This window comes from Cricetulus griseus, chromosome 3 (assembly GCF_003668045.3).
Source record: "Cricetulus griseus strain 17A/GY chromosome 3, alternate assembly CriGri-PICRH-1.0, whole genome shotgun sequence".
NCBI lineage: Eukaryota > Metazoa > Chordata > Mammalia > Rodentia > Cricetidae > Cricetulus > Cricetulus griseus.
In genome coordinates this window covers 150,694,663-150,722,303 of record NC_048596.1, presented here as the reverse complement: position 1 = coordinate 150,722,303, position 27,641 = coordinate 150,694,663, and positions in this window count along the sequence as shown.

The window sequence follows — 27,641 nt, the reverse complement described above, 5'->3', positions numbered from 1 at the left end:
TCGGCCACAGCGCACTGGTTTCTGTCAATAAACCTCATGTGATTGCAGGACGGTCTCTCGTGAGTTCTTGTGGGGTCGCATCATCCCGAGACTTGAGTGAGGGTCTCCCCTCTCGGTGTGTGTGTGTGTGTGTGTGTGTGTGTGTGTGTGTGTGTGTGTCTTTCATTTGGGGGCTTGTCTGGGATTTGCAACCACCCTCATCTCCAAAGACCCACTTGGAGGTGAGATATATTGTCTGTCTTGTTTGTCTGTGTCTTTGTGTTGCTGTACCAGCTGAAATCTGGTTTTGTGCTTTGCAGTCGCTCCTGTTGTGGGAAGAGATGGAGGGCTCTGTCGTCTCGGTAGGAGACAGAGAGTGTGATCAACAGATGTGCTAGGAGATCACCGACTGCTGACCTGGGAGACGTCCCAAGGTTCTGGGGGAACTGAGGTTCCCATTTGGGTGCTGGTGAGGGTATGGTAGTTCTCCTGGATTGGGGAGTTACACACCCTCCCGGCCGTCTGTATTTCTGGAGTGGTTTTGTCTGTTTAAGTGGAGACAGACATCTGTTAGCTTTTGTTTGTGTGTTTTGGGTTTTTGTTTTGTCTTATTTGTGATCTTAACGATGGGACAGACTATGATGACTCCCCTGAGTTTGACTATGGACCATTGGACTGAAGTTAGGACAAGAGAACACAATTTGTCAGTTGAGATTAAGAAAAAACTGTGGCAGACTTTTTACTCCTCGGAATGGCTGGTGTTTGATGTTGGCTGGCCTCCAGAGGGCACTTTTGACTTAACCATTATTCTTGAAATTAAAGCCATTGTCTTTCAGGAAGGACCAGGATCCTATCCCAATCAACAGCCATACATTACTGTATGGCAGGATTTGGTCCAGAGTCCCCCACCTTGGGTAAAGCCCTGGGTGTGAGGACAGAGGCCAGGCTCCTGAGTTCTGGCTCTCCGAAAGTCGGAGCACAAACTGCAACCTGAAGGTCCACCCAAGAATCGACCTTAGGCTCCTCATAAAATCTATCCCGAGATAGAGGAGCCACCTAAGTGGTTCAACCCTCCCCCACCTCCTTACCTCTACCCCAGATGCTTGATTCTGGTGCCAGTGGTGGTGTGGGGGGAGGGCCTGTGACAGGCACCCAAAGCAGGCGCACTCAGAGCCCTGCACAGGGTCCTGGAGGACCAGATTTGACAGTGGTGCTGCTGCTGCGTGCCTATGGACCTCCAGCGGACCCACCCAAACTTCAACAACCCCTCCAGTATTGGCCTTTTTCCTCTGCTGATCTTTACAACTGGAAAACTAACCACCCCTCCTTTTCAGAGAATCCCACCAGCTTGATGGGATTGATGGAGTTCTTAATGCTCTCCCACTAACCCACCTGGGATGACTGCCAGCAGCTTTTACAAGTCCTCTTCACTACTGAGGAGAAAGAAAGGATCCTGTTGGAGACCCGGAAAAATGTCCCTGGAGCAAATGGGGCACCGACCAATCTTCTGAATGAAATAGATGCTGGGTTTCCCCTTAATCAACCTGAATGGTACTTCAACACAGTGGCAGGTAGGGAGCGGCTGACAGTGTACTTCGGGGCTCTCGTGGCAGGTCTCAGAGGGGCCGCTAGACGCCCCACTAATTTGGCTAAGGTAAGAGAGGTTCTCCAAGGGCCCATTGAACTGCCATCTGTGTTTCTTGAACATTTAATGGAGGCTTACAGGCATTATACTCCCTTTGACCCAACCTCTGAAGGTCAGCAAACAGCGGTAGCTATGGCTTTCATAGGGCAGTCAGCATCAGACATTAAGAAAAAGTTACAATGGTAAAAGGGCTGCAAGATTATACCTTGCAGGATTTGGTTTAGGAAGCAGAGAAAGTGTTTCATAAGCCAGAGACTGAGGAGGAGAAGCGAGAAAGAGAGAAGTGGGAGGCAGAGGAAAGAGAGAACTTGAGGGATTGTAGACAAGAAAGAAATTTGACTAGAATTTTGGCCGCAGTGGTAAGAGAAAAGGAAAAGACAGGACCTAGACAGTTGGGGACCTGGGCAACAGGAGACCAAGGGTGAGCAACAATGGACAAAGGCACCTCTTGGATAAAGATCAATGCACTTACTGTAAAGAGAGAGAACACTGGGCAAGAGAGTGCCCAAAGAAAAAAGAAAGGGACCCTAAGGTACTGGCCCTAGAAGAAAATGAATAGAAGGGTCAGGGCTCGGACCCCTCCCCGAGCCTAGGGTAACCCTAACTGTGGAGGGGATCCCCATGGACTTTTTAGTGGACACAGGGGCTGAGCACTCTGTGCTGAAACAACCATTGGGAAAGCTAAAGAATACAAAGACAATAGTAATTGGGGCAACTGGACAGAAACAATACCCATGGACCACCTCAGGGACTGTAGACCTGGGGAGAGGACAAGTGACTCATTCCTTCTTAGTTATTCCTGAGTGTCCTATGCCTTTACTGGGAAGAGATTTGTTAACAGAGTTAAAGGCCCAGATCAGGTTCTCTCGAACTGGACCGGAGGTAACATGGGAGATGCCCACCTCCATGGCATTGGCTTGAAGAAGAGTATAGACTACATGTGCTCCTGAGTCAGGAAGAAAATCTCTGACATAAAAGGCTGGTTGACAACATTCCCTAGGGCCTGGGCAGAGACTGGAGGAATGGGCATGACAATAAGAGTTCCCCCAATAGTAGTGGGACTAAAAACCGGTGCCACCCCTATAGGTGTACGTCGCACCCGATGAGCTGAGAGGATAGAGAAGGAATTAGGCCTCATATCCAAAGGCTACTACAACAAGGTATTTTGGTACCTTGCCAGTCTCCCTAGAATACTCCCCTGTTACTGGTCAAAAAGCCTGGCACTAACGACTACAGACCAGTATAAGACCTAAGGGAAATCAACAAGAGGGTCCAGGACATACACCGGACTGTCCCCAATCCTTATAATCTCCTCAGCTCGCTCCCACCAGACAGGAAGTGGTATACTGTTCTAGATCTAAAAGACGCTTTCTTCTGCCTAAAGTTACATCATTCCAACCAACCTATTTTTGCTTTTGAATGGAGAGATCCAGACGCTGGACTAGTGGGTCAGTTGACCTGGACTAGACTACCCCAAGGATTCAAGAATTCTCCCACTCTCTTTGATGAGGCCCTCCACTGGGACCTGGCCACCTTCAGAGCTGAAAATCCCCAGGTAACCTTGCTCCAATATGTTGATGATTTGCTTTTGGCAGCACCTACTAAGTCTGAATGCAGTGGAGGGACTGAGAAACTGTTAATGGAGTTGGGTGAGTTGGGTGAGTTGGGGTACCGAGCCTCAGCTAAAAAGGCTCAGCTGTGTCAAACAGAGGTTACTTATCTGGGATACGTACTGAGACGGAAAGCAGTGGTTAATGGAAGCCAGAAAAAAAGACTGTAACCCAGATCCCTACCCCGACTATGCCTAGACAAGTAAGAGAATTTTTGGGGACTGCTGGCTTCTGCAGGCTGTGGATACCAGGGTTAGCAACCTTGGCTGCCCCGTTGTACCCTCTAACCAAAGAAGGGGGAGTCTGGTGGACCCCAGATCATCAGAAAGCCTTTGAAGAAATTAAAAGGGCCCTACTAACGGCCCCAGCCCTAGCCTTGCCTGACCTAACCAAACCTTTTACTCTCTACGTGGATGAGAGAGCAGGGGTCGTTAGAGGAGTCCTTACTCAGACTTTGGGACCTTGGAAGAGGCCAGTTGCTTACCTATCAAAAAAATTAGAACCTGTTGCCAGTGGTGGCACCCCACGCTCTAGAAAGCATCATCCGACAGCCCATGGATCGATGGATGACCAATGCTCGTGTGACGCATTATCAGAGCCTCTTGTTGACTGAATGAGTGACCTTCGCACCCCCTGCTGTCCTCCCGCTACTCTACTGCCTGAGACTGATGATTCCTCACCTACTCATCACTGCGCTGACATTCTGGCAGAAGAAACCGGTACCCGAAATGACCTAAGGGACCAACCTTGGCCTGGGAGTCCAAACTGGTACACAGATGGCAGCAGCTTCGTGGTTGAAGGTAAGCGGAAGGCGGGGGCAGCAGTGGTGGATGGAAAACAAGTGATCTGGGCCAGCAGCCTCCCTGAAGGGACGTCAGCCCAGAAAGCTGAACTTGTGGCCCTGATACAAGCTCTACGGATGGCAGAGGGGAAGTCCATCAACATCTACAGGGATAGCAGGTATGCCTTTGCCACTCACTGCCCACATACACGGAGCAATATACAGACAAAGAGGGCTGTTAACTTCTGCAGGAAAAGACATCAAAAATAAAGAAGAAATTCTAAGTCTCCTCGAGGCCATACATTTACCAAAAAAGGTAGCCATCATACATTGTCCAGGGCACCAGAAAGCTCGAGATTTGGTGGCTAGAGGAAACCAGATGGCAGATCAAACCACTAAACAAGTGGCTCAAGGAGCAATGATCCTAGCAGTTAAAAATTCTAGAGATTGTTATGATGTCAACAAAACCAACTTCAAATACACCCCGAGGACTATCAAGTTATGGGGAAATTAAGGCTGACAAAAACAGGAGAAGGAAAACTAGTCCTCCCACAGAAGGAAGGATGCGAATATGTTACCAATCTACATTACCTAATCCATTTGGGGACTAAAAAACTAAAAGATGTGGTTAGGTCCTCTGACTATTATGTTATAGGACTCTCTGATTTGGCAAAAGAAATAGCCAAGAACTGCAAGGCCTGTGCTATGGTTAATGCAGGACACTCTATATGTACTCCTGGGAAGAGGCTCAGGGGCGATCGGCCTGGAGCCTAGTGGGAGGTAGATTTTACAGAAATCAAGCCAGTCAGATATGGTAACAAGTATTTATTAGTTTTTATAGATACCACCCAAAGCTGTGGAAGTGCAGTGGTAAAGGTCATTCTTCAACCCTCAGACAGGAAGGAGGAACCAGTGGACTCAGGGACCTCATCCAACCTTGTGTCTAATGCTGCCTGCAGTGGCCATACCCTTGAAGTAGAATGACTTCCCCTCAGTATCCATCAATTACCAATAGCTCCTTAGGTGGGAACAGAGCCTCACGAGCCCCTCCCCATCCCATGCTTCAATTATTGACTTGCTTGACCTTGCACAAGTAACTTTATATCTGCTGTGAGTTTGTGAGTGCTATGGCCAAATCATGTCCAGAAAACATCGCACAGTACTCCTTCTCATCTTCTGGAGTTACCATTCTTTATAGCCTCTCTTCTGCCACAATCCCTGAGCCTTTACCGGAGCTAATATAGACTTCCCATTTAGGGCTGTGTACTCACAGTCCTTTGTTCTCAGCACTTTGACCAGTCATGAGTCTCCACAAAAGTTGAGAACAGCATGAATACACAGGTATACAATGACACGGATAGTTCTTCCACACCCAGGGCCTATGATTCCCAGCCATGAGCTTTTGACCAGGTTTACAGTACCAAGCATGAATTTCTTCTTGTGGAGCCAGCCTCAGATCCAGTCAGAAAGCAGTTGTTTACTCTCAGAACAGTCATGTCACTATTGCACAGGTGGACACATTCTCCCTGGAAGGTGGACATTGCAGCACAAATGGTTCACAGCTGGGTAAGTTCTTCAATGACTTTTATCCCCCAGTGGCTTGCACAGCACCTCTGGCACTATGAAAACTAGTCAGCAGGGAGGAAGTTTCTAGGACAGGTCTAGCTTGATTTTTCTAGTTCTACAACCAAAGTATATTATATCTTCAAGAAAAGGGTCTTACTACCAAGTTATGATGGGCAACCAAGGGCAACAGCAATTGACTGTGTTTTCTTGGGGGCCTCTGGGACCAATAATTCCTATGGAGATATCCTACACCTGAGGTTTTTATTTAATAGCCCCTAACTTCGGAGGGAACAATTGCCCACCTATGCAGACTTCAGAGTCCTTACTTTTGCTTAACCTACCCCACCTCCTCCTTTTTTGCCATCTTCCCGTTCCCATCCCTGATTCAGCTTTTAAGCCTAGGTATTCCTCTTCCCTATTTTTTGCATCAGATGGAGTCATGTTTTTTTTTTCCTCTGAATATTTGTTTGTCACTTTGTTGAACATAGATGTAGCACCCATATTGTCCTTGCCTACAGTGGGAGTGTCCGCTATCCAGGAAGAGAAGCAACAAACAAGAAGACAAAAAGAGATATAATACTATAATGTGACATAATGTACAGAAGGTAACACAATGCAGCACATGGCAGTTTATAACACTATAGGTAGGGCTTATTGTGGTACTTACCTGTGTAGTATGCATGTATGTATGTATGTATGTATGTATGTATGTATGTATGTATGTATGTATTTAAATAGGGTCTCATGTATCCCAGGCTGGCCTTAGAATTGGCCAATTAGCTAAGGATAACCTTAAATTTCTGTTCTTCATGCCTTCAATTCCTGACTGATGGAATTACAGGCTTATGCCACCACACCTGGTTAATGCAGTAGCTGAGACAGGCAAACACCCTACTCACTGAACTACATCCCTAGTGACTCATCCTGCAGGTCCAGTCATTCAGGGTTCCGAAGGGGGGCTGCCTGAAAGAGTCATGGGCGAGAGAAAGAAAGGAGACCAAGCGGCGAGAGAAAGGACAAGAGTCCGTCTATGCAATGTCAAGGTCTCGATTTATTGGGGTTTAGAGTGGGCTTAAATAACCCTGCAACAATAGAATTGGGGGGAATAACAGAAGGAACATCAGGTATTTGCTGGGACTGGAACATTCTTCTTATCAGCCGGAACATCTAGTGGTCTTCCTTGGAACAGCGAACAGAAAAGCCCCAGACCCTTTCTCAGAACAAAAGCAGTTAGCAGTTCCACTTGGCCAAACCATGTTTAATTACAGGTTACAGGAGGCTCACAGAGCTGGCTTTAAGCCGCAAACTTAAAGGTCATTAAAAGGCTTACAAAGGTGGGCTTTAAGCCGCATAGTTTTGGACCCATGGTCCCTTACACCCTAGTATCCTTTATGGTGTTTTCACACTGAAAACGAGGACATCAGGTTTGGGTTAGCAACTTGACTAAAGCAATTTGCCTGAGTCAGTGTTTACTGAGGAGCAGAACTTGCCATCTATGCCACTGTGTACAGCCTGTGGAACTGTTAACTGGAAGACATGTGTCTACATCCCAGCTTACTGTACACTTGGCTATGTTGTTTCACCTCTTGAGCCTCAGTCTCCATGCCTTTCTAGTGGACACACAGCTATGGCCTCAGGAATCCTGCTGAGATGATGGGAAAGGACTATAAAGCTACAGATGTTGCTGGCTTCCATCCCTGCTTCTGTGATCTGCCCCAGGAGCCTGGGCTGAGAGAGAAATTCTTCATGGAGCTCAGTTGCTGTGTCCTCAGTGGATCCTTGTGCATAACCTATTGGTTTCTTCCCATTCCTCTGAACATCAGCCCTGGGGGTTTGGTGAGCAGGGCAGAGTGGCTCTAGGAATGTGTGTGAAGGAAATTGTCTCCCCAGGACAAAATTATCAAAAACATGACTAATTATGGAAATTTCATAACGCATCATTAGCTAGTAATTATGACTTTGTCAGGCACCAGTTAATTTTTATGTTGGAGTCACTCAGTGTGAGACATGGAAATATTAACTTGTCATCGGCTTTCCTTTCTGCTGGGGGAGAATAATTTCAAAAGTTAGGTTACTGGTTGGGGGGCGGTAGGGAGGAGGAAAGGAGAGAAACCCATGGGAGGGAGACAGAGAGGAGGAGGAGGAGTATGTAGTAAGCTGGAGTGGATGGCTTGTGCCCCAGGAGATAGGAGGGAGAACCCAGGAACTGGTCTCAGAAGGTGAATCACACCACATTTGCTGGCCTCCCACTTCTAGCCCAGATTCAAAGAATTTTTATGGGGTGTTGACATATTTCCTAATAAGCAGGCATTATCATTTCACAGCCTCCCTGGAGATTCTTGACATGTCTCATTTTGCTTGAATAAATTATTAATTTTGTCTAATTAGGCTCATCCAGCATTTGGGAGGCAGGTTGAGCTAATTTGGGATTCCCATGTGGCTCTGCATGCATGCTTGGCTAGGTGTAGATGGGGGCCCAGGTGGCAAGGCCCCTCTGCTTAGTTAGGATGAGGGCAGTCAGGCAATGGAGGTGAAAGAGTAATTTCTGCATCCATCCACTTCTCCAGGTGTGCATCTGCCAACTGGGCTCTGAGTGCTAGGAGCCTGTGTATTTCTTTAGATCCCTGGAGCCTTAGCAAGGTTGCACAGTTGCCTGGGTCAGGAGAGGACATGGTTCAAAGAAGTAGGTGGTGTAGGTTACTCTTTACTCCCTGTTAAAAGTGTTTCACACTGGATCTGCCAAGTTCATTGCCGGGGTCCAGCCTGTGTCAGTCCCACGCTGCAGGGGCCATCTATTCCTGACTGATGTCTTTGGAGCTTCGATCGGAACTGGCCGAACAGCCCTAGAGTCCAACCATGAATGGGGGTATGTGGATGAGGGAAGGCCTAGCTACCCAACAATTCTAAGAATGAGAGAGAGACATCTGGTCATAACAGAAGGGCTCCCATTCAATACTGGAGACCATGGTTTATTCAAACATCATCTTAAGTAACTATCCAAAAGTGGGGGCAATGGCAGAAGACATCTATGTATATAAGACTAAATAGGAAATATTTTCTCTAAACCTAGAGACACTCCTAAGTAGCACATACTCAAGCCCTCAGATACTCCATATCAGCTGGTCTCACTAGCCTTCAGGGTGGGTGTAGATTCGCCCAGACCTAGGTCTTTTGTTACACAAAATAGGAGCTATGCCCCACTGGAGGTAACCAGCTGACATCTAAAAGACAATAGAAGTTCTGAGTTCCTAGAATTTGTGGCTGGGCAGAGCATCTTTCTGAAATATTACACATGGGCCCCAACATTTCATTGCCTCAGGACTTCTAGATTCCAAAAATGGCCGCAGGTTTGAAGATCTTGGGACAATACAATGCTGGTTATTAAACTATGACTCTTCCTGACATAATTCTCAAAAGATCTCGGCCACTCTCTGTGGCCAGCTCTGACCACAACTTCCCTGTCACCCTGAAGGAGAACTGAGCTGATAAATGTGTCTGGCTCATCATGGGTGTGTAGTCAACCACTGTGTGCTGCTTACAGAGGATGCCTTCAGCTATTTTATACACAAGGAATTAGTGTTGGAGGGGCTGCCATAACTTTTCCAGGACAGGCCAAAGTTCACCCACAGACCGTTTCTCAAAGTTGATGTTGGCATCAACTTGGAAAGTTTTTTTTAGTTGTACTTAATTAATTTAGCCTGGGCACTACAGAGGTCAGAGCACAGATTGCAGGAGTTGCTTCTTCCACCACGTGGGTCCCAGATATTGAACTGAGAGTGTCAGGCTTGGGATAGGTGCCTTCATTCACTGAACCATCTCGTCTGCCCCCCCACCCTTTTTTTTGACAAATTGTGTATTTGCTGGAATATAGGCAATGAAGAGACAAATGCACTTATGAATTCTGTTTATTTTTTAATGATCTTCACATCCCTGTGACATTTCTTCCCACGTAACATGGTTTGAAGATTTAACTTGTGTTTTCGAGGAGATAATTTTCTTCGTGGGGTTTCCTGTCACCAATACCAGCTTCAAAGCAGCTTCAGAGACCACAGATACTTGGGACTGGTGAGGTGGCTCAGCTGGAAGGTACCTGATGTGCAGTTGTGAAGACCCAAGTGAATCCATAGCATCCACGTGAAAACCAGATATGAGGATGTGTATTGTAACCCCAGATTTGCTCACTGTGCAACCAGCCTACCCCAATTGTGAGTCCCAGGTCTCAACAGGAGATCCTGTCTCAAATAACAAGGTGAACAGTGTCTTAAGAATGATACCTGAGACTGACTGAACTCTGGTATACACACACACACAAACACACACACACACACACACACACACACACACACACCCCTACTGGGTGCTGAACTATGTGTGTCTGGCCAGACTGTATGTGTGCTTGGGCAGCTGGGCAGCTTACCCATATGGCTATATCCAGTATTCTTTTTTTTTTTTTTTGGGGGGGGCGGTTTTGAGACAGGGTTTCTCTGTAGCTTTGGAAGCTGGCCAGGAACTTCAACATTATCTCAGAGTCCCAGGCTCAGTATAGGATCCTGATAACCCTTTTACAACTTGCTGATGAATTAAGAAAAGATGCTCAACAAAGCTATAGTGATTGCAATGTAATCTTTCTTCCCTGTTCAGGAGGCTATTGCAGCACCTCAAGGGCAGTGATTTAAATCAACCAACATACTTAATAGCAGTGCCCCTTCCCAAGGGACAACTTCATCAGCAGAGAGGTGGTGAGTGCTCCACTCCCTTTGTTACAAATGGGAAAGCTGGGGTTCAGACAGAAAGTAACAGAAACGAGAACACCTGGATTTAACTTTTTGTTTGTTTGTTTGTTTGTTTTGTTTTTTGAGACAGGGTTTCTCTGTGTAGCTTTGGAGCCTATCCTGGAACTCACTCTGTATACCATGTTGGCCTTGAACTCACAGATATCTGCCTGCCTCTGCCTCCTGAGTGCTGGGATTAAAGGCGTGAGCCACCACCGCCCATCGAATTTAACTTTTCTCTTCTGCCACCTTTGGCTCTTCCATCAGTTTATATCTCGATGCCCTTCCCACTGCTTTATGCCAAGGCTACAGCAGCTCCTCCCACAGGTGTTCCTGCTTCTGTTCTCATCTACCTCATACTGTCTGTCTGGTCAGAGAGACATTCTCCCAAGGCAAGGCTTTGCCTTGCTTCATGGGGGAACTGTTATAAATGTAACTTCAGTGAGTCAGCCTCTGGAATGTTAGGACAACAGGTGTGCAGTACCACAACCAGCTTTGTGTGTGTGTTCAGGTTCACATGACTGTGTGCACATGTGTATGTGAGGAGACCAGCTCCCCATTTCGGCTGCCATAACAGCCTAGCACGTGTTTGCCTGACCTTGCCTTGGTCACTAGGAGGTCAGATGCCTGCCTCGTGGCAAGGAACCAATCAGAAGTTAGCTGGTGGTGCTATGCTTTACGGCTCTGGGTGTGCTTTACAGACAAGTGCACAGCAATGATGCACAGAGCATAGCAACATCCTGGGAGGGTCTATGGGCCATAACAACCAGTTGACCAATCAACACAGGGCAAACCCTCCAAGCCTGGAGGCACACCAATCCTGAGCCTGTGCTTACCCCTAGACACTCCCCTTACGCTGCCCTATAAGGTCTCTATGCTGTGGCTTCTCGGCGTCTTTTCCCCACCATCCACCATGGTGGATGGATAAAAGGCCACAGCTAACATGGGGTTAGCTTGTTAAACAACTGCAATAAAACCTCTTGCTGTTTTTTACATTAAGCTTTCGACTCCACCTGGTGATTGGGGTGGCTGCGGTCCTGGGCTGAGATCCTGGGGGCCTGAGCCTTTGGGGGTCTGTCATATGTAGGTGTACATGTGTGGAGGCGACAGGATGTCTAGTGTCTTTTTTCTCTATTTTAAAATTTTGATTTATTTATTCTCTCTCTCTCTCTCTCTCTCTCTCTCTCTCTCTCTCTCTCTCTCTCTCTCTCTCTCTCTGTGCTTGCCACAGCACACATTTTTTCCTTCCTACCATTTGGGTCTTGGGGCTCACCAGACTTGGTGGCATCTTCTTCTGAGTTATCTGGCTGGCGCTCCACCTTTATTTTGAGGTAGTCTTTCACTGAACATGGAGCTCACTTATTCAGCTAGACTGGTTGGCCAATGATGAGCTCTCTGTGTCAGGGTTGCAGATAAACATTGTCTTCTGGGTTTTTTTCCCCAGGGGTGCTGGAAATCAGAGCTCAAGTCCTTATGCTTATGTAGCAGGAACTGTACTAAGTCATTTCCTCAGCCCTAATTTTATTCTCCAATACAAACTGTAGGCAGATATTTTTCACTGGGACTGTCATCTCCCTAATAATGACATGGAGACTTATTATTAATTATGAAAGCTTGGCTGGTTGCTTAGGCTTGTTTCTAACTCATGCTTATAACTTAAACTAACCCATATCTTTTAATCTACATTCTTGTACATGGCTTGGTTACCTTTATTCTGTATTGCCCATTCTGCTTCATCTCTGTCTTGCAGGCGACTCTGCCTTTCTTCTTCCCAGAGCTGTCTCTGTGCCAAAGTCCTGCCTATACCTTTTGCGTAGCTATTGGCCATTTAGCTTTTTATTAAACTGATCACAGTGACACATCTTCACACAGTGTAAAGGGATATCCCACAACAACAAACTATGTCACACCCACCCCCTCTATTACCCTTTCTATCCCCTCTGCCCTTTCCTCATCCATATCCCTGGTCTTTCTTTTACTTTCATGTCCTTTTTCTATCCCTGGTTTCGGCATATGAGAGAAAGTTGGTGCCACATGTGTCTCTGAGTTTGGCTTATTCACTTTACAGGATGTTTCCAGAGAGAGACAGACAGACAGATAGACACACACAGAGAGAGAGAGAGAGAGAGAGAGAGAGAGAGAGAGAGAGAGAGAGAGAGAGAAAGAGAGAGAGAGAGAGGAATAGAGATAGTTATAGGTTATGCTGTTTGGGGCAAGGGCTTTACAAAAGTCTGCTGTTTAGAATTCCCAGGCACACAAAGCTGCCCAGTGTGTTTGTTGCTGCTGCTGCTGCTTGTTATAGCCATTGCTGTTCTTATTGTTATCATTTAGCTTGACTGGAAACCAAGACAACACACAGAGCTGACAGAGCCTGTGGACTTGGAATTGAGATTCAGTTTAGGTGCTGCCTCTCTCCGCAAACCTTGCCTCCATGATTCATTTGGAGTCTAAACAATCAAGAGCTGTCATACCGTTGGTCATGATGGCTTAAATCATTACAGGACATGACACTGGATCAAGACAGACTTTAGTGAGTTTTGTAACCATGCTTGTAGGTCTCGATTCCTTATTGAACTTCTTTCTTACTAGCCTTCTCTGAAGATCCAGAGAACCCAAGTCTGGGCCTGCTGTAGGGCCCACTGCTGCCCATCTCTCAGCAGAACTCCTCACCTTCACTGGGCAGTCATTTCTGCTGTGACTCCTGGATAGGTTGCACTTAGTGCTCTGTACACTGGTGATGTGATAGGAATAAAATACTCACATTTTCCTCTTCGCTTTTACTATCAGGAGTCTCAGAATCTCCAACAATGCCTTATGGGGTCTCATCTGAGTTCATCTTATATTTTCATCCTATTTTTCTTCTGCTTTGATATCTTCATGGAGAAAATTGTTCTTATGCTTCCTTGTAAACCCTCATGGTCTCTTGGTTGAATATGAAATAGAATATCCATCAACAAATTCATTCATCACCTCGTCCCATCCCGTCCTGCCCCCAGCGATGACACCAGAACATGCAGGGTCTAGTGGTCTATGAATCCACCCATCCTCTCAACAACTGTTCTTTAGTAACATGGCTTCCTAAGAAAACAGAGGCAGCTGCAAAGTCCCTGTGGTGGTATGTTATTAGGGAACACTTTCCAGGGTCCCAGGGATGACCACCACTGGCTTTTAAAGATGAGATGTTTGAAAAATAAAACAGAAAAAAAAAAGATGCGATATTTGTTTCTTTTTGAGGGGCTGTCACTGTTGAAACCAAATAATATGATGAGAACAGTCTAGTCCAGAAGAGCTCAGAGGAAGAGTCCATCAGTTAAAGGCTTGCATGGGTGTTAACTCCTTACACTTTTGGGCACTGTGGGTAGCAGGCAGGTCCACACCCAGTCATCATACAGATGTGGCTGTGTGTGAGGGACATTAATGGCTGAGGTAGAGCCAGTTGTGTAAGTGGTCTTATGGGGATTCCATGGTGTTCAAGGCAGAGTACCTCTCTGACTATGTGAAATAGATTCCCTGATGGGGGAGTATGCTGAGTATTCCCAAGACCATCCCTAGGTTAAAGACATATTGTAAAGATCAGAATTCAGTACAGCAGTTGTATTCATCATTGTCTATTCTGGAGGGAAAACACAAAGGTGAAGTCCAGGGGGGAAGAGGTACAGGCAGTCCTGTATTCAAGGCTTTAAGGGAAGCAGGGTTTATTTTGGCTCACAGTTTAAGGGTACAGTGGTGGGAAAGGCATGGTGGCAAGAGCAGGAGTTGATTGGTCATGTGGCACCTGTCAGGAAGCAGAGATACGAATGCTGGTACCTAGCTTGGTTTCTCTTTTAAATTCAGTCTGGGACCTGGGCCGGAGAATGGTGCCACCCACATCCACCTCAGTTGACCCAGTCTAGAAATTCCCCTCCAGACACGCCTACAGGTTTGTCTCCAAGGTGGTTCTGGATACTTTCAAGGCAACAGTCACACTTAATTCCTGCAGCACTGACTCAGGAGAACACATATGAGATGCTTGTTACAAGTTTAGAGTTTAGTTCTCAGGGGTTTTCTTTGGTAATTTGGTCACACCCGCCCCCACCGGCTTAGCAGGAAAATTCAGACTCCCCAAGGAAAGCAAGTGTTGAACATAAGCCACATTTGTTGTGTGGCTATTTCATCTAGAATTAATTCTCTCATATAGAGAGGGTAGAGGCTCAGAAAACTCACAGAGATTTAGGAGGCCCTCCCCAAATTATATACTCTCAGGCTCAGGGAACCCAGATTCAGAGAGTTCTCCCCCAGGTTAAAGAAGCAGTTAACAGTTGCTGGTGCAAGGAGTCTATTTGGTGAAAAGCTGTCCACAAGAGGTACAGAAAGCAACTGTGATGAGATGCTGTTTTGTGAGTAATCACTCATGCGTGGGGGGCTTTTTCTAGATGTTCTTGTAAGTAACCCTTCACTTCTATGAACAACTCTAATAAACTTTGCTTGCCAAGGTAGACTTGGGTGAAATCTTTTCTTAAATCTGCTCTCACTGCCATGTTAGTCACATAACACATTTACAGGGTATCATATCCAATGAGTTTCTTAGTAGGTTTCTGAGATAAACAACACCTCAGGCCATATCTGAGATCAGTGGCCATGGAGAGCTTTGATGCCTCTTTGAAGGCTGCTATAACTTGACATAAACCATGCTGGCCCCATGTGTGAGTGCAGCCAACCATTTAAAAGTGCATCAGTGGATTGGACTAGGAAGATGTCTCAGTAAGTAAGGTGCTTGTAGTACAAGCATAGGGACCTGGTTTTGATCCCCAGCACCCACAAAAAGAGCCAGGCATGATGGTGTGTACCTGTGATTCAAGTACTAGGGTAGCAGAGACCAGTGGTTTCCTGGGGCTTTTGGGCCCATTATCCTATCTGAATGGTGAATTCCAGATAAAACTGAGACTCTGTCTCCAAAAAAACAAAAAGCAAAAACCAACCAACCAACCAACCAAACAAACAAAAACCTGCAGCAGAGATATAAACTTTCTAGAATTGAAGAAGGAAGAGAAGCCATTGAGGAATGGGGCTTTGGAGATAGGGTGTTGATCAAAGGTCAGGGGAGAGTGCAACCCCCCATCCCCAAAAGACCCTGGAAGGAGGGAGGAGCCTAGGTTTGGATGTTTGTTCTGCAGCAAGAGCGCCTGTGTGTTGCTTTAAAGGGTTAATAAAGGGACTGTTAATAAAATCTTCCAATCACTTTTGGTCCATATAGCAAAGCAAAGCAAAGCAGCAGACTTGTGGGGATGGTAGAATCATGTTCTCCTGCAGCATGCTCTGCTTAAGGCACTGAGGAAACCTTGTTTTGGGTATCATGATGTTTCATGGTCACTATGAATGGGCTAAAAACACCTGGGAGACTATGGAAGAACATTTCCAAAGATGATCAGATCACAAGGGCTCTGGCCTCGTGAATGGATCTGAAATTTGAATAGACTGTTGTGAGGTGGTGGAACTGTGGAAGATGGGGCCTGAGTAGAAGAACTGGGCCCATGGAAATTCATTTTTTGGAGTTGTATCCTGCCTTCACACCTTCCTGCTACTGATGTGCTGTTTCCTGGAGCCATGAACTCACTAGCTCTCTGTTCAGACACTATATCCTCCCTGCCACAATGGACTAAACCTCTGAAACCATGGGATAAGCTGCCATGGTTGAGATCAATTATCATCATGGAAAAATCTAGAATCACCAGGGAAGAGAGGGTCAATGAGGGATTTTCTGTAAGGGGCCGTGGGCCCAAAACTATGCGGCTTAAAGCCCACCTTTGTAAGACTTTTAATGACCTTTAAGTTTGGGGCTTAAAGCCAGCTCTGTGAGCCTCCTGTAACCTGTAATTAGATACGGTTTGGCCAAGCAGAACTGCTAACTGCTTCTGTTCCGAGAAAGGGTCTGGAGCTTTTCTGTTCGCTGTTCCAAGAAAGACTACTAGATGTTCCGGCTGACAAGAAGAATGTTCCAGTCCCAGCAAATACCTGATGTTCCTTCTATTATTCCCCCCAATTCTATTGTTGCAGGGTTATTTAAGCCCACTCTAAGCCCCAATAAATCGAGACCTTGACATTGCACAGACGGACTCTTGTCCTTTCTTGCGCTGCTTGGTCTCCTTTCTCTCTCACCCCCATTGACCCCCCCTAGGTGATACCCCCTCGAGACCCACAAATAACCTGGCCTGCTGGACGGGTCAATTTTCTAGATCAGGTTGTCCAATAAACATGTCTGTGGGGGATTGTCTTGGTTACTAACATTAACTGATATAGAAAGACCTAACCCATTGCAGGCAACACCATTCCCTAGGCAGGGGATCCTAGACAGTATGAATATCAGGAAGGTGTTGAACACCAGTAAGCTTGTGTGTGTTCATTCTTTCTCTGCTCTTGGTTGTGCCTGTGACTAGCTTGCTTCAAGTTCTGGCCTTGATGGACTGTGACCTGGAATTGTTAACCAAATAAACCCTTTCTTCCATAAAATGCCTGAACTAAGTCCAGGACAAGAGATAAATAATTCCTCTCCTTTAAGTTGCTCTCTCAAGAATTTTGGCAATAATTATGAAAAGTTAACTAACACAGGAATTCAGAGACCTCATAACCTTTGTAATGATGATGGCAGATATTGTCCACGTTTGAGTCTGCAGGGATTCCCCAGGCTCATTTGAGTGAATACTTGTATCTCAGCTGGAAGTGTTGTTTTGGGAAGGTTGTGTAACTTTTGGACGTGGGGCCTAGCAGCAGGCTTTTGAGGTTATGCTGGCTTCTGGATCCGGCCAGTGTTCTTTGCTTCCTGATCTATGCCATGGGCATGGTGGCACATGACTTTAATCCTAGCACTTGAGGCAGGGGCAGGGGCAGGGGCAGGGGCAGGGGCAGGGGCAGGGCAGGGGCAGGGGCAGGGGCAGGGGGCAGGGGCAGGGGGTCTCTGTAAGTTGGAGGTCAGCCTAGTTTACATAGGCCAGACAGGTTTATATAGTAAGACCCTGTCTTAAAAAAAAGTCTGGTGGCTTAGACTTTTATTGCTATGAAGAGACTATAACATGACTATAGCATGAATACAGTCTGACTAGACCATGACTACAGCAACCCTTATAAAGGAAAACACTTAATTGGGGCTTGCTTACAGTTCAGAGGTTTAGTCCATTGTTGTCATGGCTGGAAGCATGGTGGTGTTCAGTCAGTCATGGTGCTGGAGAAGGAGTTGTGAGCTCTGTACCTGGATTTGCAGGTAGCAGGAAGTGAATGCCACACTGGGCATGTCTTGAACATTAGAGACCTCAATGCTTGCCCCTAGTGAGACATGCTGAGGAACCAAAAATTAAAATTTATGAAAGTTTAAAAACTTAGGCCCTGAAAGGGGAATGTCTAATGGTAAAGGAAAATTTAACTCCTTAAATCAGGAGTGCCATGACTGGCACCTGATCCCCTGCTCTCAGAGAAGGGGAGGTCACTGTCCACCACTCCTGTTAACATTCCTTTGCTAATTGCTGGTCATAAAGATCCCCCAGCCTAGGGGATAACTGATAGGCCCTGTGACCTGAACCCTGTCTTATCTCACTCAAATGTATCTCACTTAAAATATATAGCTACTGTTTTACTCTGTACTTTGTATGACCTGAAGTAACCATGGAAACTCTGATATTTGTGGCCTTCAAGCTTATGGTCTGCCCCTTTAAAAGCTTCTCTTTTTGGCTGGTTGGCATCTCATTTGCCTGCCATATAGTGAGATCCTAGATAGCCAGCTTGAAACAAAAAGAAACTTTTTGCTTTTGCATCAGAGTGTCGACTCCTTGGGTTAGTCTCTGGGCTCCAGAACCTGATAAAAACTACACATATTCTAACAAGGCCACACCTTCTAGTAGTGCTGCTCCCTATGAGTCTATGGGGGCCATTTTTTCTCAAACACCATACATGGTGATCTATAATGCTAGAACTCATGAGATGAAGACAGGAAGATCAGGGAGTCTAACATCATCTTTGGCTACATAGGAAGCTTGGGGCCGTCTGAGCTACAAAAGACCCTGTAGAAAAAAAAAATTAAGAGAAGGGGCCTGGAGAGACGGCTCAGTGGTTGAGAGCTCTGGCTACTCTTCCAGAGCACCTGAGTTTCATTCCCATCATATACAAAGGTGGTTTACAACTTCCTGTTACTCCAATTGTGGTGGATCTGATACCCTTTTCTGGGCTCTATGGGCACAGGTCACACAGGCGTACAAAAAACTACCCTTACATATAAAGTTTTTAGAAAAGAAAAAGAAAGATTAGATTCTGTGACAGTAAATTAATTTTATTTCTTCTTTGAGTTTTGGACTAAGATTCCATTTGTCATGTGACTATTATTATTTGTTGTTGGGGCTTCACGTCCTTGACTGTGGTGGGCCTTCCCAGCTCTATCTCCTTTCCATTTCTAACTAAGTTGCATGTGTCTCTTCAGCTACTTTTATGTTATATATGCATCTGTTACTTAGTACAATGTTGGTGTGTGTGTGTGTGAGTTGTGCATGTTTGTGTGGGGGCACATGCATGTGTGTGTGTGCCACAGGTCAATTCTGGGTGTAATTCCTATGGACACACATGTCTTGGAACAAATGAAGATATGGGCTAGAATAGTGATTTCAGAGCAGAATTGGAGGACTTCAATGCCAAGTGCATGAGGTGGACAGTGAAAGGTTCAGGCTTTAAAGCTGATCGGCTCTACCTCTTTAAGAGACAGACCCCACCCCCTGACAATAGTCAGGGCACACACAGGAAAACATGCTATGTCATCACCATGTTACCGGCCATGCATTACAGCCTGCGTGAGGACTCTGGGCATGCATGGAACCTCAGTGCACACGCACAGTCTTCCCTTTGAATGTTCCAACTTCCCTGCTGCTCTCTCTCTACTCGCTCAGCCTCTTTGTGCTCTCTCTCACCTAGTGCTCTCTCTGCCTCTCTATGGTGACCGGTCATGGCAGTCAGCCATTACCCCTGTTCCTCTTCTCTCTTAGTCTCCCTACTCTGCTGGGCATATAATAAACTAGTCAATATGTCTCATCATCTGCCTCTTTTCCTCTTTTTCTTTATCTTTAATTTAAACAAAATCATAACAGACAGGACTCTGCAGGTTTGAAGGACCAGCTCCCCATTTTGGCAGGCAGCCATGACAGCCTAACATGTGCTTGCCTGACCTTGCCTTGGTCACTAGGAGGTCAGATGCCCGCCTCGTGGCAAGGAACCAATCAGAAGTTAGCTGGTAGTGCTATGCTTTATGGCTCTGGGTGTGCTTTCTGGACAAGTGCACAGCAATTACGTGCAGAGCATAGCAACCGTGCTGGGAGGGCCTATGGGCCATAACAACAAGTTGACAATCAACACAGGGCAAGCCCTCCAAGCCTGGAGGCACACCAATCCTGAGCCTGTGCGTACCCCCTAGACACTCCCCTTAAGCTGCCCTATAGGATCTCTATGTTGTGGCTTCTTAGCGTCTTTTCCCAGCCATCTGCCATGGTGTATGGATGAAAGGCCCAAGCTAACATGGGGTTAGCTTGTTAAACAACTGCAATAAAACCTCTTGCTGTTTACATCAAGTTTTCGACTCTGCCTGGTGATTGGGGTCGCTGGGTCCTGGGCCAATATCCTGGGGGCCTGAGCCTCTGGGGGTCTTTCAGGTTCACCTAGTGGGAGGAAATGGAGGGTTGTAAACCTAGGGGAAGCTTCACAAACCATGTCTGAAGGGAGATTGGTCTTCTGGGCAACTAGGAATTTACCAACAAACAAACAAAATAAATAAACAAATAAATCTATTTGGCCATGCATGATAGTGCATACTTTTAATCCTAGCACTCAGAGGTAGAGGGAGGGAGATTTCTGTAAGTTTGGGGCCAGCCTTGTCTACATAGTCTTGAAAAATAACAAAATGAAAATATTTAAAAATCTACATTAAAAAGTTCTTCTTTTAGGTGAAGCTAATTTCACTGTATGTGTTGAGTGAGCACACAGATACTAACAGTAGTGAAAGATTCCTAGAGCAGCAGGCGAGGTTGGTTCTCAATTGAGTCCACTTGGGCTTCAGGTAGTGCTACTGTGCCACAGGTGACTTTGAACTCTGTGAGTGTTCAGACACTCCCTTCTGTGCATCTCCTGTGATGGCTTCCAGGATCTTGTTGCCCCCAGGCTCCTATTGTCCTACTCATTTGTTCCAATTCTAAGTTCCTAACAAGTTTTTACCTTTGCTGAGAGTTAATAGCTTGGCTTTATCTCTTCTCCCAGACTGTGAGCTTTTTCAGAACTGAAGAACCCTTCACTGCAGACTCATGGTAGATAATCAAAATATGTTGGTTAAGTGGTTCACCACTGGGGATCTCCAGGAGCAAAGAACAGCAGCTGTCCTGCAATTTCAGTTGGAAGTGTACGCCATTGGCTGTGCCCTCTGAAGAGAAGAAATTTGGGTATGCAAGGGAGGGGATTTTTAATTTCTGTAACAGTCTAGGATCCACAGGGAGAAAATGCTTTTCCAGGGATAATGGGTTACAGAGAATACAACAAGCAGTTGGAGAAGGAAGTGCAGAGTGTCTATATCTCCTAGGTCCCAAATTACAACAGGGGCCAAACTTATTTCTTATTTTAAAATTTTATTACTACAAATTCATTGTGTAAAATTATGGGTTTATTATATTTCTTTTAAAAGTTTCCTTATTACTATTATATATGTCATGTCAATATGCGGGGGATGGCACACAAGCCACAAAGCCTGTGTAGCGGTTAGAGGAGAACTTTGTGGAGTCTCTCTCTTCTTCACCTGTATATGGGTTTGGGGAACAAAACTCAGGCCGCCAAGCTTGTCTGGCTTTATCTGTTGAGTCATTTTTCTAGCCTTCAGCACATTTCTTTGAAATAATTATTTCATATGTGTATATGTTCCTGATGTATGCATGTCCCTAGACACCAGAAGAGAGTGCTTGATCCCTGAGAAAAGGAGCTACAGACAGTTGTGAGCTGTCTGATCCGAGTGCTGGGAACTCAGGTTCTCTTCACGAGCAGCAAGTGCTCTTAACTGCTGCTCCCTCTTTCTAGCTCCCCATTACATTCTATACAGGGATAAACTGTATTTCCCATACAGTCACCTCTCTATTCCCTTTCTTATCCTCTTTTCCTCCTTTTCCTCCCACATGTATTCTGATGGGAGTGTAGAACTAGGATTTGGGACTTGAGCTACACTCTGACCTGAAACATTCTTGGCTGTATGGGATGAGACATGTTACTCAACTTCTGTATCATTGGCATAGGCTTTGAATATGAACCACTTGAATTTGCATTTTGACCTACAGGTTGACAATGTAGCTCAGTGGCAGAGGGACTGTCTATCATCCTGAGGCCTGTGATACACACACACACACACACACACACACACACACACATACACACACACACACACACGACATGACCTAGCACATCACTGAATCTTGATTCTCTTCAACTGTTGAACAGTGATATCCATGGTACATGCTTCAGGGTTATTGTATAAAATGCGTTAATACTTAAAGCACCTGGCACACTGTGGACATTTGGTCATTTGGTTCATGATGGTGATGATAAGCACTGATGTCACTTTGAGTTGTTGTTGTTGTTGTTGTTGTTGTTGTTGTTGTTGTTGTTGTGTGTGTGTGTATCCATTCCATGAAGAGTAGCAGGTTTCCAACTCAAGCACTTGGAGCCTGTGTATTGTTATTTTGTAAAAGTTTAAAAATATAGAAAAGAAACCTCCAGATGGAAACTGGTGCAATTGAACTCGAACTATAGAGAGCACATTAACCAGTTTATTACAGGGCAGGAGAGCGAGAGCAGGAGAGATGAGACAGAGGGAGGGAGGGAGGGAGGGGGAGAGAGAGAGAGAGAGAGAGAGAGAGAGAGAGAGAGAGAGAGAGAGAGAGAGAGAAGAGAAAGAGAGAGAGAGAGAGAGAGAGAGGGAGAGGGAGAGAGAGGGAGAGAGACAGAGAAGAGACAGAAGGCAAGACAGAGTAAGTGGGCGGGGGTCTGTCTTTTAAAGGGATCCTTTGCACCTTCGTGCAGACTTAGTTCCCATGGAACCCTGGGCTGACCAGGGTACTGCCTGAGTGGATTCTGCCAGGTAACAGGGCCAGGCCAGTGTAATGCCTGAGCCCTTCATTGTGTCCAATCTTCCAGTAGCCGGCCATTCCACCTTCTGGTTCCCATTGCTTAGCTCTGCTCAGATGAATGCCCTGATCCAGGGCCTCAGAGACCTAAGGCCTCATCTTGACTTGCGTCCAGAGATTTCTAGTATTCTCCAGCTTCCTTGCTCAATCAAGGCTGCCCTGTTGTGGACGTGCACTTTCATTCCCAGCCTTGCTGAGGAAGTGCCAGTGGGAGAGGATGCAGAGAGCAAATTCTCCCTGGATACTGGAGTACCTGACTGCAACTGTGTAGACAACCGAGGCTTCAGTCAGCCTGAGGCCCCACCAGGGCTGCTGAGTGCATAGCCACAGGGGACCTTTTGTTGGCAATTGAATGGAATGTGTAAGGGAGGGAAGCACTGAGGATGGAGACCAACAGTGGGATGTCCAGGATAAATGGACTTCTAGGTAATCCAAGACTCACACAGATAAGGCTACTGCAGCATGAAAATACCCAGGCCCCTGCCATCTAGGTCTGAGGCAGCCATGCATTAATCAGCTTCCCTTCCCCTCTCCCCTATCCAGCAGCTCCATGATTCTTAGCATGTAAGTCGAGGTCACATGTGCTCCATAGCATAAACTACTTACTAACCGAGCCTATTGCCTTGTGGTGTGAGACCCCCCTCTTTTCCTCTAAAATCTTCTTTTTAAAAATTATTTATTTCACCTCACATGCATTGATGTTTTGTCTGCATGTATACCTGTGTGAGGGTGTCAGGTTCCCTGGAATCGGAGTTATAGACAGTTGTGAGCTCCTCTGTGGGTACTGGGAATTGAACCCGGCTCCTCTGGAAAAGCAGTCAGTGCTCTTAACTGCTGAGCCATCGCTCCAGCCCCACCCCTCTAAAACCTTTCAAAATGGATACCTAGCTTTGTCTGTCAGAACAGAAGCCTGTCTTGTTTTGGAGCCCTGCCAAATGGTGCTGCCTGCTGATGAATTAATAACCCTTTTATGAAGCTCTTATCTGAAGGAGAGTTTCTCTCAGTGCCCCTCTCTTGAACCCACCTCCTGTCTTTTCTTTCCTTAAATAGTGAGGAAACGCAGGCAAGGCACCAGGTCAGGCATCGACAGGCTCGGGAGATTGGACCAAAGGATAGATGAGAGCTACTTTGGGGTCACATACTGAAGATCCTACAGAGTGAGGGGTTCATCTCTTCCCTGGCCAGTGGATGAGCCATCACTATGCACTCCACCTGTGAGACCTGTTGCATCTACTTGCTTTCATCTCATGCCAATTTTCCCATAATAGCCCTGGATTGCTCTGACAGCACAGCAGTGTATTGTAGACTGTCTTCTCCTTGACTCCCTAACTCTTCCCCTTCTCTTTATTGCAGCCTTTTTTTGAGGTTGCTGTATTTACATGGTTGCTCATATGTCCTCTTCCTCAGACCTTCTTTCCCACTTCTCCCAAAAGTTCAGTTTTCCAGAGTCTTCCATGATAGTGTCATCTGCCTACACTTCAGTGTTCATACATTGAAGTCTCTGGTGACATTCACATTCAATTCACAACAAATATGATGACTTTGAGTGATTTTTTTTTTTCCTGGAGAGATAAGAACAAATAGCTATTTATCGTGGACAGGGCACCAATGACAGACCAATGAAACCAGTTTATTTAAGTGTGGCTTCATGAACCAGAGAGTTTACTAGGGTCATGTCTGGAATATAGATCATGGGTGACTCAAGTCTCACCCCCAGGGTAGGCAATGACTCAGAAAGTGGGATCCCTGGAGCTCTCTGCATGACTTGCAGGCAGCCGAGCTTGTTTGTCTGAGGGTTTCTTCCCTATAGCAATTGTTTACTGCTTCTGTTACCTGGAGAGAGGAGAGAGAGAGAGAGAGAGAGAGAAGAGAGAGAGAGAGAGAGAGAGAGAGAGAGAGAGAGAGAGAGAGAGAGAGAGAGAGAGAGAGGGAGAGAGAGAGAAAGAGAGAGAGAGAGAGAGAGAGAGAGAGAGAGAGAGAGAGAGAGAGAGAGACCTAGTTTTCAGAGGCTTCTGTGGACTTGTAAAGTCTGCTTTCTGGGCCTTGTATGCTTCATGTACTCCCTTTTCCCTTAGGAGGCTGCTAGTTGAAGCTGGATCAGAGAGATGGGGCATGAATAAAGACAGCCAAGAGGAGCCATTGCACAGGCCTGGGAAGGATGCAACCAGAGTCTGGGGTGGAAGAGACCCAGCTTTGTTCTGTCTCTAAACACCTGCACCCCTAGCAGGAATGGTGGGGTGGAGCAGCCCACAGGAAAAAAGGCTGGGAATTTCAGGTGGCTGGGCACAAATGTTCTCTCTCCACCCCTTTCTACACAGAACCCGGGCCATCCTTTTCTCACAGGAGACTCACTGATAATCTAGGGTGATAAAGTGTCATCACTGTCACACCATTGTAATGCAATGCTAGTACCCACTCTTATAAATCACCCCAAGCTTGAAGAGGAGAGTGAAGTGAGCATTGTGTTATAAACTACAAAGCCCATTAGTCACTCAGCTATCAACCATAAATATGACAGGTCCATCCATCAATCCCACACCTTTCTTTCTGGTCTTGGAATGCATGCATTAGCAACTTAATGGATTTAGAAGCATTTTCTCCTATAGACTGAAACAGAAAGTATTTTATTATTAGCCTCATGGGCCACGGGGAAAGCAAAAAGGAGTCACCTTCTGCTGCAGCAGTACCCAGCTCTTTGTGGGGCCACCGACAAAAATGCCACTCACTAAAGCGGCTGACATTGGCTGTACTTGAGACCTCAGAGACCCCAGAGCCTGGCCCAGCAGCCAGGGACTTCAGTGGCTGTGACTGCCTCTCAAAGCTCTGTACCTGACCCACACACTTGCAGCACTTGACTGGAAGGCCTTCCATCTGGGACCAACTTTCTCCAGGGTTTCACAAATTCAGAATTCCAAATCACACCCTCATTCTGCCTCTACTGTGGGTGTGCTGATTTTAAGTCTCAGTCACGGGCTTCTGTCTTCTCCCCTAGACTGCTGTTCCTGTAACCCTGACCTCTTCACAGTTTGTCTATCATCCATCAGCCCTCCTTCACAGTGTCTATTTCCCAGTACTTCTCAGATGCAAGGCCTTAAGGGTGCCTGGCCCTGAAAACATCAGTGTAGATATAGTACTTGCATTTCCAGCCTTTCTGTAGAGGGGGATGTGCACCCCATGAAAAAAACCAGAGATGATGAGGCCCTGGTTTCCCTCTTGGTCATGGGAGCCCTTCCCTGCCACTCCACACTGACCTCCTCATATATATGTATAAACATCTTTATCTATTACTATGCCTACTTCTGCTTCTTAACATTTCTGATAATGTTTTCTCTCCCTTTATTGTTTGAAAGTTTCTTTTCAAACAGTGCCTGGATTCTGTCATCATCCTGTACCTCCATCCAGTTTCCTCAGGGCCTGAGGATAGCCATGTCATTCTCCATAAAGGAGGAGGTGCCCAGCTCCTGCTTTGGACACTCATCAAAAAGATCTCTATGCAGTGGCTTCTTGCTGTCTTTTCTAGCCACCTGCCATGGTGGATGGATGAAAGGCCCAAGCTAACATGGGGTTAGCTTGTTAAACAACTACAACAAAGCCTCTTGCTGTTTGCATCAAGTTTCCGCCTCCACCCGGTGATTGGGGTCTTCTTGGTCCTGGACCAAGATCCTGGGGGCCTGAGCCTCCGGGGGTCTTTCAGTTACAGGCCACAGACAGGTCACCAACCTCTAGCCAGGCTCAGGAGGTTACAGTGGGCCTTGAATCCAAGCCTTTTTAGGGCCAACAAATGATTATCAAAATTACTCTGGGTAGTAGAGAGAAAAATGGCCCAATAACAGCTATTACTTTGTAGCCACTCTATTTGTTGACAGGACAAAGGTGTAACAACCTGATCTGGCTCCCTACCAAAAGTTTGTAAAGAAACCTTTTGTGCTTTAAACAGGAGTGCAGCTATAGCTTAGGGATAGGATACCACTGATTTAGATAGGGAGGCTTGATAATGAACCCAAAGAATAGGACTCTCTTAAATTTAAAGATGGAACACTGAAAGCAAAGTGCTGACAATCAGCAGGGTGTAGAGGAATATTGAAAAAACAATCCTTTAAATCTATCACAAGCAAGTGCCAGTTGTTTGGGATGGCCACAGGGGTCTGCAAGTGGTACCCATGAGCATTATGGTCTTATTAACCTGTCTCAGGTCTTGTAATAGCCTCCATCTACCTGATTTTTTCTTAATAACAAATCTGGGAGTATTCCAGGGAGAGGTAGAAGGGACAATATGACCTGCATTGAGTTGTTCCTGGCGCAGGGCGTGAGCAACCTCCAACTTTACTTTAGATAGGGGCCATTGTTCTACCCAAATGGGTTCATCATTTTTCCAGGTGATAGGAATTGGAGGTATTTGAGGCTGCAGAACAATGGCCCCCATTTAAAACATCCCAAGGCATGTCCTGTTTTTCCTTCCAGTGGATGGCTTTCTAGGCTCACCTTTCTTGTTCCCAGTGTTCCTAATAGCAGTGAGACACCCAGACCTTCTGCCTGTCAAGTGCCCACATCTACTTTGTATATTGCATATGGTTTCCATGGCTTTAACCCTTTGTGTTTCTTTCTGGAGAATAAGTGAGAGCAAGAGTGACCTTGCAGAGGTGACTCAGAGGGCAGAATCAAGTCAGAGAGCCAGTCTCAGGGTGTTTTTTTTTTTTTTTAAGGAAGAGAATGGCTTCGTCTTGTGGCCAAGTAAATTGAGAGCTGTGGTGCCTTAGAGACTGTAACATTTCCCCATGTAGAACAAAGTGGCAACAGCCCAGTCTGATGAAGAGGACACACATAGGCAGACGACTCTATCCTTTGTTCTTTAGCTCAATAAGGACTGTGGCTAAGGCATCAGTATCTAGATACAAGTTTAGGGCCACTGTCCTGGCTTTCTAGAAGTGGAGTTGTGTCCCGCGCTATGGCCTCGCCAGCAAGAACCACACGGGACATTCGGATCCTTCTGCAGGAAAGCTTTAATGCGTCTTGAGAGGAGAGCATAAGCTTACCAGAGCGGAGACCCCGAGCCAAGAATCCCGTCCCCTAATAAAGGCTGGCAGCCGCTGCCTGGGACGTGTCACCCTATGATTGGCTTCAGCTCCT